The sequence below is a fragment of the Lissotriton helveticus genome, chromosome 2_2, assembly GCF_964261635.1.
Source record: "Lissotriton helveticus chromosome 2_2, aLisHel1.1, whole genome shotgun sequence".
Classification (NCBI taxonomy): domain Eukaryota; kingdom Metazoa; phylum Chordata; class Amphibia; order Caudata; family Salamandridae; genus Lissotriton; species Lissotriton helveticus.
The window spans coordinates 426,435,003-426,445,962 of NC_136060.1; the positions used below are offsets into that span (position 1 = coordinate 426,435,003).

General features: G+C 41.4%; 1 long non-coding RNA gene across 1 annotated transcript; it reads right to left on the reverse strand.

Annotated features, from left to right (window-relative positions):
- Positions 1-425: 425 nt before the first annotated feature.
- Positions 426-1,886, reverse strand: LOC144821872 (uncharacterized). The gene is made up of 5 exons (XR_013608483.1): positions 1,808-1,886; positions 1,283-1,374; positions 1,074-1,158; positions 839-969; positions 426-535 (listed from the first exon to the last, which is right to left on the reverse strand). It is a non-coding gene; the product is annotated as an uncharacterized LOC144821872 (long non-coding RNA).
- Positions 1,887-10,960: the final 9,074 nt, after the last annotated feature.

A 10,960-nucleotide genomic window follows, 5' to 3' on the forward strand; every position in this document is an offset into this window, starting at 1 on the left:
CAACTCTGCAGAACAACCACTGTTTCATATTGTAGGAAATTGTTACCCTCACAATTCATCCAGAAAGATTGCCACGTTTGATACATTCCAAATGTAGGGTCCACATAGCACAAACGGTATAAAAAAAAGGGGGGACCCTGTTGTTACCATACAATGGTTTGTTGTCTGTATGCCACCATATAATCAAGAGATCCTTACAGTATTCATCCACACCAATTTGACCATATATTAAAATAAACAGCAAAAAACCTTTTCATGCATTTATATCATTTATTTCCTTTTTGCAACAAATTATACTAAACAATTAAAGTGCCTATTTTAAAAGAAAATTTTTGTATTTAAACATTGCTTGTATACATGTGCATTATTCATGAAGTGATACAGTTGATACCAAAAACAGTTAAAAAACAAAGTTTGTAGATAGACAAAGTGTCTGATTCAAAGTAGTTAAAAACAAGTTTGTCGCAAGTAAAAACCAAGTTGTCGACGCAGCGTTTCGGTATTTAAAAATTGACACCTTCTTCAGGACAGGGTTCTATTTAATAAAGAAAACATGAAATTAGACTCCATTATTGTTTGACATCTTATTAACATATTTCAACATCTCACTATACTATTGGTACACAACATCATTTGTTTAGCTCTACTAATTAGCTCATATTCCATACACATTTTTACAGGCACATTCTTTTGGGTGGTTTTATGGATCCTTGAATTATATGGGGTCAGTCAACATATATACATCGTCTCAAGATTACTTCAAGAGAGAAAGAATTGAGTTTCCTGGGTCTATACAGGGCGTAGGGCAATTTATACATTTATTTCCCCATTCGCATACCTTATTAGCTTGAAGCGTTTTACTTAGCATTCAGCTCTGGAAATCTGTTTTCAATTCAAGAGATTATCCAATCGGTATTCAAGATGCTTATATCTTCATTTAGTTGAGCATCTTTGGCACAAGGATCCTCTCTGTGGATTGGATCATTCATTATATTTAGATCATTATTCTAAATATTTATATACTTTCTTCAGCTACCATGATGAGGTATGCATACAAGGTCCATTCATTTTACCTTTTGTTTGGAGAGATCTAACTTCTGCCGTGGAGGACAAGGGGGCCACCGTAATTTAAGGTTGGATCTATGTTCACCCTGTGGTCTATGTTTTTCCAAAAGAGAATTTCAAAGAAAGGAAGGAAGAGAGGAAAAGAACCCATCAGTTTATTCTCTTTTTTTCTCCCAACTATACTGTCTCTTAACTTTTCTTGTTGAAAGACACTTACCCTTGCCATCGGGGGTTATGTTTTCAAGGCTGCACGTGACTGGATTAACACTGTGTCCCTTGCTTTTGGCGGTATTCCTCAATTTACCGTTTCTGAAATAAATCAGGTTTTTACATTATTTTACATGACCTAGGTTCTGTTTAGTATAAATGTTCCGGTCACTTTAAATGTCTATGGTTTGTTTGTAGCTCAATGTTTTAGGCATCCGTTTATTATCATTTCCCCGTGTCTCCGTTAAGTTTCACCGGTTTATGGGAGTTTAATTAAAATATTCACTCCATTTTTCGCCCGCTATGAATTTGCTTGAACAACATACTATTTGCCCTTTCAACTAATGCCGCTGCTAAACGGGTAGCGTCTTTTCAATGGCATGCTCGATGTGACTGAGGCATCACTCGTAAGACCTACTTTACTTTTGCTAATGCCGGGTGGACCCCAGCGGCTGCTAGCTGTTATCCCTCGTTTCCACACGCATTCTCGCTCTTTCAATATTAAGTACGGGAGCCGCCTGGTAGTCGCTCTTACCTTTGTTCTAGGATTCGGCCTCCCTGCTCCGCATGTCCTCCTTCCGTTCGGCTACTCAGTCCGTTTGGGTTTAACAATTACGTTTTTATCCCTGTGTACTGCGCGCGCATTTCTCTACTCTCGCGATTTTAGATGGGCAGCCTATTCCGGCGTTGTATACAAGCAATGTTTAAATACAAAAATTTTCTTTTAAAATAGGCACTTTAATTGTTTAGTATAATTTGTTGCAAAAAGGAAATAAATGATATAAATGCATGAAAAGGTTTTTTGCTGTTTATTTTAATATATGGTCAAATTGGTGTGGATGAATACTGTAAGGATCTCTTGATTATATGGTGGCATACAGACAACAAACCATTGTATGGTAACAACAGGGTCCCCCCTTTTTTTTATACCGATTACTCCTTGTCCCTAAACAGATTTGTGAGGAGACCTCCCTTTTTTTTGCATACACATAGCACAAACACCTTAAGCCATTTGTGGCAGGACCATTTTTTTATTAAGGCACCGTCATGGATAGCCAAGAGTGGCATTTCCAACGGTCAAGTGCCACACGAATGCCATAGATCTAATTAGGGAATAATTCCCAAAAATGTATTTAGGTTTCCTTTAGAACCAGGATCTTAAGTCTACCCTTACAATAATGTAAATACAAAATTACTGGATGGGATCCCCTAAAAAAGTATGGGACTATTGATATTCTTTTTGAAGAAAATAACCAATGTCCTGAATTGCTGAACTTCCCTCTCAAACGCTTCTTGAAATTCAGAGGACCCCCACTCCCCCCCCCAAAAAATATAATTAACTCTGCAAAGCATTTTCATGATAATTACATCTAAACGAAATCATTAATATAGGGTTTGAATGCGAAAAAGCATGTAAATTAACGTTTTACTTAATTGAGCCAGCAAATTGAGTAAAAAATAAAATAAAACTGGAATTTGACATTTCGTAATATTCTTGCATAAAGAATTTTTGTCAGACCAACCCCAAAACGTAAAAAAATTTACGAAGTGCAAAATTATGACATTTCAGGTGGTCGAATTGAAATCCACCCACCCATAGTCTGAATCTTTAGCACCCTAATGTTTCGGCTACCTTGAATGACCAGCATTGTTCTGAAACGTGTCAAGAAGTTATTTTTAATGCTGTGACTTAAATGTTGGTATCTGGTGGGTGGTGCACTCCGAAACTTACAAATCTAATTTTAAGACTTGGAACATTGGGCGGGCATGAAACCGGCAGTCTCCGTTCACGCTTCGGTACCTGCAGCTGCGTTGCACCCTTCCCTTATCTCACTTCCTCAAACCTACTATTCAATTACATTTTTTAATGATTCAAACTGCGGGCTTAGTCTATTCGGGGATTTTGTCTTGAAACCTCTGCGTACTTTTTACATCCTTTTGACTGTTCGAGTAGAAACATTCTGCAACAGAAAGTTTCAACAGGTGCAGATGGCTGTCTAAAATGTGTGATAATGTTCTCATCAGACTTATTGCGACCCCTGACAGGAATTATTTGAAGATTTTATTTCACTTCTTATCATTACTCTGTTATGTACAGTTCGTAAATTGTTGTTAATTTATAGTTTGGAATTAAAATGCACTGAACTAATTTTTCTGTTTTTACACAACCTGAAAAAAACTTTCCCCCAAAAAATTATTCTACATAAGTCTTTTAAAAAATGAATTAAAAATGAGAACTGAAATAGCTTGGCTTTGTCGATAACAGCATCACCAATCACTTTAAAAATCACCCACCATATTAACGTGTTATAATTGCACAGATTCACATAATTGTAGGACACTTTTAGTAGTTCCTCAAGATTCCCTTATTTGAAGTTTGCATCCCAAAGCAAGGTCTCATTAATGACCACAATGGTGCTTTTAGGATGACTAAAGGGCAATTTGTGGAAAGGCCAGTCTCAGGTGAACCGGATCAATAAATGTCAAAGGTCTGGCGCATCCCTTGCCGAACTTTACTATTAATAAGTGGAAGGTATATTGCACCACCAAGATCCCTTGTATAAAATGTCATCCTCCCAAAATATGTGAGCGCTCAAGGCAGAGACCGCTCAGAGAAGGTACAAAGAAGTCAATGGGATTTTTTAAAAGTTGCAGGCAAATTTTGGCCCATACTGGTTAGGGTGTGCATGTGAAAACTATAAGGTCAGCACTCCACGAATACTATGGGGCATATTATCAAGAAGGGCGTTAAAATTATCACCGCTTTCTGCCGCTAAAGCGGCGATAATGGGCTTTATAATATGCCCTTGAGAATTCCAATAGAAGCCCATGTGCACACCAGAACATGGGCTTCTATGGGAATTCACAAGGGCATATTATCAAGCCCATTATCGCCGCTTTAGCAGCGATCATTTTAACGCCGTTTCGTGAAAATATGCCCCTACATTCTTTCTTTTTGTGGGAGGAAATAATCCATTACTTTAAAGAAAAGCAAATTGAAACCCATTTGAAGCAAGCCTTCAGGCGTTTTTGTAGGTATGTGCTAAAATGTTCTTTCTTCTCATGCAACTAAATTGATAACTTTGGCTTAAGTACTGGGGGCATATTTACAAGGGCTTTATCTAAGCCAAAAAAGCGGGGATAAAAATATCGCCCTATTTACAAGAGGGTGCTAACATACATAATCGCATGTTAGCACCCTTTTGCACTACGCCTACCTTTGCATCTCTAATGAGATGCAAAGTGGGCGTTCCTGACATACACTACATGCCAGTACATCAATAGCGTGGCTTCGCGCTATCAGCAAGGATGCCCTAGCATTTTAGCAGACGTTAGTTTTTGGAGAAAACTGCTGTTTTCTTCAAAATCTAACGTCTGCTAAATTCTTGATTTAGCCACCCCTAACATAGGGGGTGGATTGTGCGGATACGACCCTGTGGGTCGTATCAGCAAGGTTATTGCCCTTTTGCAGGGAATATCGCTGGAAAACCAGCGATGTTCCCTGCAAAAGGGCGATAACCTCGCTATCTCTTACCTCGCGATAAAAAGCAGAGATAGCCTGCGATAATCTAATTGTCGCTAAGCACGGCCAGCGATAATTATCGATGGCCGTTGATAATAAGCCCTCAAGTTTTACAACTGATGCAAGCCCAGCATGTAAACTAAAGAACACTATCATTGCAACTGTGATACATTTCCTCATCTCATCACAGCTCTCTGACACAGTGATTTGTCTTGGTCTACTGACTGCATTGGATACAGTCAATCATTCAGCCATACTGACCTCTCTTACATCCCCTATAGTACTGGCACCACCCTTCATTAGCCCTCCATTAACTTTGTTACTGGCTCTTCTCTGATTCTTGGGTATCAATCTCTTTTTCGCCCACCTCTATCACAGTTGGTGTCCCCCTAATCTCTAGTCCTGGACCTTGTACTCTAATCACAATACACCTTTTCCCTTGTAACACCTCTTGTTGTACCATCTTCATGCTGATGACAACCACATATTCTCCTTCTTGTTCTGCTTATCATTCACTTCTTCTCCTTCACATCCTCCCCTCAGCCCTCAAAGTCACCCACGTGGCTCCAAATAGTGAGGCTAATTTCTTCATTATGTCCTTCCCCCTCACCTCTACCAGAAAAAGCTCAGTAAAGTTTCTCATTCTGATATTTTAATGTAAAGGTGTCCTACCTACCCAGTATTCCAATACTTGTAATCTGAATTGTGCGCTCATAAACCTTCAATTCATCACTGATCCAAAGCATCTCTGTGTCCATCTCGCCATGGCTCATTCAATCTTCTGCCTCACCCCACTGGAATGCTCTTCTGCTTAGAGTTATTAATTACCTACATGACTTGCAAAACTCACTTGCACAGTGGCAAGGCTTACCAACCAGGTCAGTCCTAAGTCACCACCTTACTTCATTGCTCTCCTCCTACCAGATTGTTCCCCTTGAAGTATGAAACAAGGTGTGTATACAAGATAAAAAAACAAAACATAATATGCTGTGGTACTAACACAACATAATTCTGGGGGTTTAATTTTTTTGCACGTGTTGAAAAGCTATTGTTTACTTGATATTCCCCCAGAGTTTCTCTTTCTGTTAGATCATTGTTTTTGTTGGTCACGAGCCTCTGCTATGTTATGCAGATTTGTATAGCATGACATCACCCGGTCGGGTTTCCAGGTGCTTGAGCAGGCATATAGGCATGGAACTAAGGGTGAAGTGAGTGATCTTGCGAGCATTAGTTGAAGAGCCAAGTCTTCAGCTTCTTGAGGAATTCAAGAAGTGAGGAGAAGGCCCTGATGTGTAGAGGGCGGTCATTCCAGGTTTTAGGTGCAATGTAGGAGAATGATAGATCTCCCATTCTGCTTTTGTGAATCCAGTGGGTGTGTGCGAGTGAAAGTGAGGCTGCTCGCAGGTGTCTAGTGGGTTGGTGGAAGTGAAGGCGATTGTTGAGGTATGTTGGTTTAATATTGTGCAGTGTCTTGTATGCACTAGTGAGGAGTTTGAATTGACACCATTTATGTTATGTTATATTTAATGTGTACAGCGCACAGCTACTCGAAAGTGTCCCAGCGCTAGCTACAGAAAAAGAACAGTGCACACAGATTCGAGACTAAAACAGCAGTGCTTTCAGCTTATTCATGAACAGCAAAGGGTCCTGAGTGCTCCGCAGAGCCAAAGGCAATGTATTTCAAGCCATACTGGCTTTACGCACAAAGGAATTCCCGTCAAGTCTTTGGTGGTAAAACCTAGGGGTCTGCATCAACAGCTGGCCAGACTAGTGCAGCTGTCTTCTTGGTGTATAAAAAGCAAACCTCTTCTGCAAGTAAATGAGACCTAGCCCGTAGAGGGCCCTATGTGCAATAGTTAGCCGGATTCGACTGGTAGCCAGTGTAAAGAGTGCAGATAGGTGTGCACCTATGCCCTGATGTTAAGCCCAAAAGAAGCCTGCCAGTCGAGTTTATGTAAGGGGAGCCAGTGGCTCTCTCCGAGGTGTGGTGTGATGTAGGTGCATCGTGGGAGGTGGAGGATGTGTTTTGCTGCAGCGTTCAGGATGGTCTAGAGTTGGTAAAGGAGGTGGCTGGAGATTCTGGCGCAGAGTGTGATGCCATAGTCTAGTCTGCTTGTGATGAAAGCTTGTGTGACGGTATGTATGATATTCTGGGGTAACCATTTGAAGATCTAGTGAAGCATGCAGAGTATATGGAAGCAGGAGCCGTTGACTACATTGATCTGTGCTGTCATGTTGAGTTTGTAGTCGAGGATGATTACCAGGTTTTTTACATGGTTGGTTGTTGAAGGTACAAGCTCTGGTGGCCACTAGGTGGAGTCCCAGGGAGACTTCCTGTTGACAAAGGTCAACACTTCTGTCTTGTCCAAATTGAGTTTTAGGCAATTGAGCTACGTTGACTATGCAGTCGGAGAAAGAGTCTCTGGAGTTTATGGACGTGTTGGACAGTGATAGGATGAATTGGGTGTCATCGGCCTACAAAATGTTGGAAATGCCATGTGTTCTGATGATGTTGGCAAACATTGAACAGGGTCGGCCTGACCGATGAATCCTGGGGGACTTCACAGAATAGGTTCTTGGTTTCGGACAAGTAGGTCAGTAGTCTGACTCCCTCTGTTCTTTCTATGAGGAAGGAGCATATCCAGTTGAGGGCTGGTCCTTGGATGCTTTTCTATGTAGTTTTCTGATGAAGGTGTAGTATGATACTATATGAAAAACAGTGGAGAGGTTGAGTAGGATGAGGGTAGCGGTTTCTCTACAGTTCAGTATAGTGCGGATTTCGTCCATGGCCACGATAAGTGCTGTTTCTGTGCTGAAGTTGTTCCAAAAATCGGATTGGGTGTAGTTGAGTATGTTATTGAGTTTGAGGTGATGAGTTGTTTACTGATTGCCTTCTCTATCACCTTGGCTGGGTACAGGAGCAGGTAGATGGTCTGACGTTGCTCAGCTCTTCAAAAGTTGCTCAGCTCTGTGCACTTTACCCCTGCCAACCAGAGGTAAACTGGTTGGGCTTCCGCTCTTAAATATGGTTAAACTGGCATTTACCTACTTGGCACATTTAATTTACTTATAAGTTCCTAGCATGTGGTACTCAAGGTATGTTGTGTGTAACTGTGAGTGAGAGTGTGCTAGTGTGCGAGAGAGCCTGTGTATGTGTGAGCATGTATGTATAAGTGAAAGTGAGTGAGAGTCACTGACAAGTAGTGAGTGAGACTGAGTGTCAGTAAGTGAATATAAGTGAGTGAGAATGAGTGACTAAGAGTAAGAATGACTGCAAGTAAGCAAGAGTGGGTGAATAAGAATGAATTAATTGATTGTGAGGGAGTTTTAGGGAAAATTAGTGTGACTGACTGAGAGTGAATGTAACTGAGTGAGAATGAGTAAGTTAGAGTCACCCCAGATGTTTTCCTTCTTTTGCTGAATGAACATGTTTTTGATGGCCTTTAGGACTCGGTGCACTTTACTAACCATTGGTAAAGTGGTTCTCTCCCTCCAAAACATGGCACAATTGACCCACACCTGACGGGTACATTCAAATTACCTAAACACCCTAGTAAATGGTACTAAATGTACCCACAGCCTACAAATAAATGCTACACGTAGGCTGCAGCACGCATTTTGCCACCCACTAAAGTATTCCTATAAAACATGTCTCCAGGCCTGCCCCTGCTGCTTGTGTGTATGCAGTTTTAAACTGATATCTTGACCTGGCAAAATACACCTTTTGCCAGGCGTAAACCTTAAATTGTAGTGCCTATAAGTCACCCCTAAGTTAGGCTCTAAATGCCAGAAGGGTCTGGTGCATGGTACTTAATTAGAGGAAATGTATATGTAAAGTATTACGTTCCTGGTAGATAAATCTCTCCAAAGTTGTTGTTCACTGCAGCAAGGTTGACTCTCCCATAAAAAGCACTGGGTGACATTATAATTCATTATAATGGATAACTTAAGTTGAGACTAGCTACAAAAATCATTCAAGGGCTTGTTGGAATAGGAATTTAAAACCCAACCTGAAGGGCAAGTCAGATTTTAAATTACTATTTTGCAAATCCAACTTTTAGAAAGTACAAACGTGCAAAAAAAGAGCAATTGTTGGATATAATGCTGTATCAATGTCGAACATTCACACCCAGTACAGAGATCTGGGCCTAAATCAACCATTGTTTTGCACACCATGCCATTCCAGTTTAGACCCAGCCATATGAAAGTGGCCAAGGGTATGCCCACACATTGATCATAGCATACTTCTCCCCGTGTAACTGAAGGTATCACCGGTCCTGAGGCAGTGCGATGCAGAGCGTGGCATAGCAAACAAAAGGCTTTACCAGCCCTGATGCCAAGCAATGCAGGGCCGCACAATGGAACCCCTCACCAAAGGTTCCACCGGATCTTGCTCCAAGCAATGCAGAGCCATGCAGTTCCTGACTTATATGACAAATATTGTACCTCTGCTCTAAAAACTCTGAAAAAGGCTCTGCACACCATTCCGCGATCCTTAGAGGCTATTAGGCAGGCTAGACGCCACTACCGCGAGGCCATTAGGAACAGAGAGAAAGCTTTGAAACAAAAGGCCTGGGAGGCATTAATTTCCTCCTCAAAAAATAAAGATGCTACGGCCTTCTGGCAGTAAACGCTCCTTTTGTACGAGGAAACCAACCAGAAAAGTTAGACATTGCTATAAATGGGGATATCTGGGCTGCTCATTTTAAAAATCTGTATGATTGCCCTCAGCCAGAACCTATCACCTCGGAGGGTAGCATTGTGCCTTCCGATAATTCTGGATCTTCTAAGAAACATTTTCCCCTGGGCATTGTCTTCTCATGTGAGGAGGTGAGTCTGGCTATTAGAGAAAGCCCGTCCGTTAAGGCACCGGGCCCGGACCTAATACCAATCGAGGTTTTTAAAGCTAAATTGGACCTCTGGGCACCCCTGCTTACTTTAGTGATGAACTGTGCAAACATCCATGGCTTAATACCAACATGGTCAGAAGCAATAATGGTCCCCATTTTTAAAAAAGGGGACAGGCATGATCCATACTGCTACCGTCCAATTTCTCTCATAGACGCCTTAATGAAGGTAGCGGGACGTATCATTTTAAAACGTGTGCAAAACTGGGTCGAGGAAACTAACACCCTCTCGACTTTCCAGTATGGTTTTCGACAAGGCATGGGGACGGTTGAGCAGAGTCTTAATCTACATCTTTTAATTTCAAAATATACTTTAGCAAAAAGAGGGAACCTTTTTATTACTTTTATAGATTTAAGTTCAGCTTTTGATTGTGTTAAACATAAACAACTGTGGGCAACTCTAGAAAGTTTTGGTCTGGACCCCCCAATTCTCAATTTCATTAGAGAACTTTATAGGGATGCAGGAGCGAGGGTACGCTTTGGACAAAAGGGAGAGTGCTCGCCAAGATTTTCTATTAGGAGGGGAGTAAGACAGGGGGGCATTTTGGCACCCCTACTCTTCTCCCTCTATATAAACGATATTGGCGACCATCTGAATAGCTTTTCCTATGATTACCCCGTAGTGCAGGGCTGCCCTGTCCCCATCCTTTTATATGCGGACGACGCCGCAATTTTATCCCGGACCAGTCTGGGCCTCCAAAGGGCTGTCTCTAAGTTCACACTTTTCATGAGGGAAAAGGGACTGAAGGTCAACATTACAAAAACTTTTTCTATGTCCTGCCGTCAGGGAACGAAGAAAATACCCTGCCCCATTTTTATTCAAAACAGAAAAATAGAGACAACAGACCAATTTCCGTACCTTGGAATTTGTTTTCATAAGAAATCCTCTTGGAAAAATGCAATTATAGCTAGAAAATTAGCCTTTTCCAAAGCGATAGGAGCACTGCAGAATTTTGCTACTAAAATTGGGGGCAGACCTGTCTGGGAGTTGTCTGTTATTTATAAGGCTAAATGTGTGACCACGCCCAGTTACGGTTCAGGGGTATGGGGGATCGATCCTGCACTCTGTATCCAACAAACAGAGAATCGCTTCCTCCGGTACCTCCTAGGGGTTCCTAAATCAACCCCTACTTTTTTCATTCACATAGAACTCGGTCTACCATATATTTCAGACATTATAACGACGGAACCCATTCTGCTATGGCATAAGCTCTGGTTAACCCCTGAGACAACCTTTAATCGCAACACCATAAGTGAC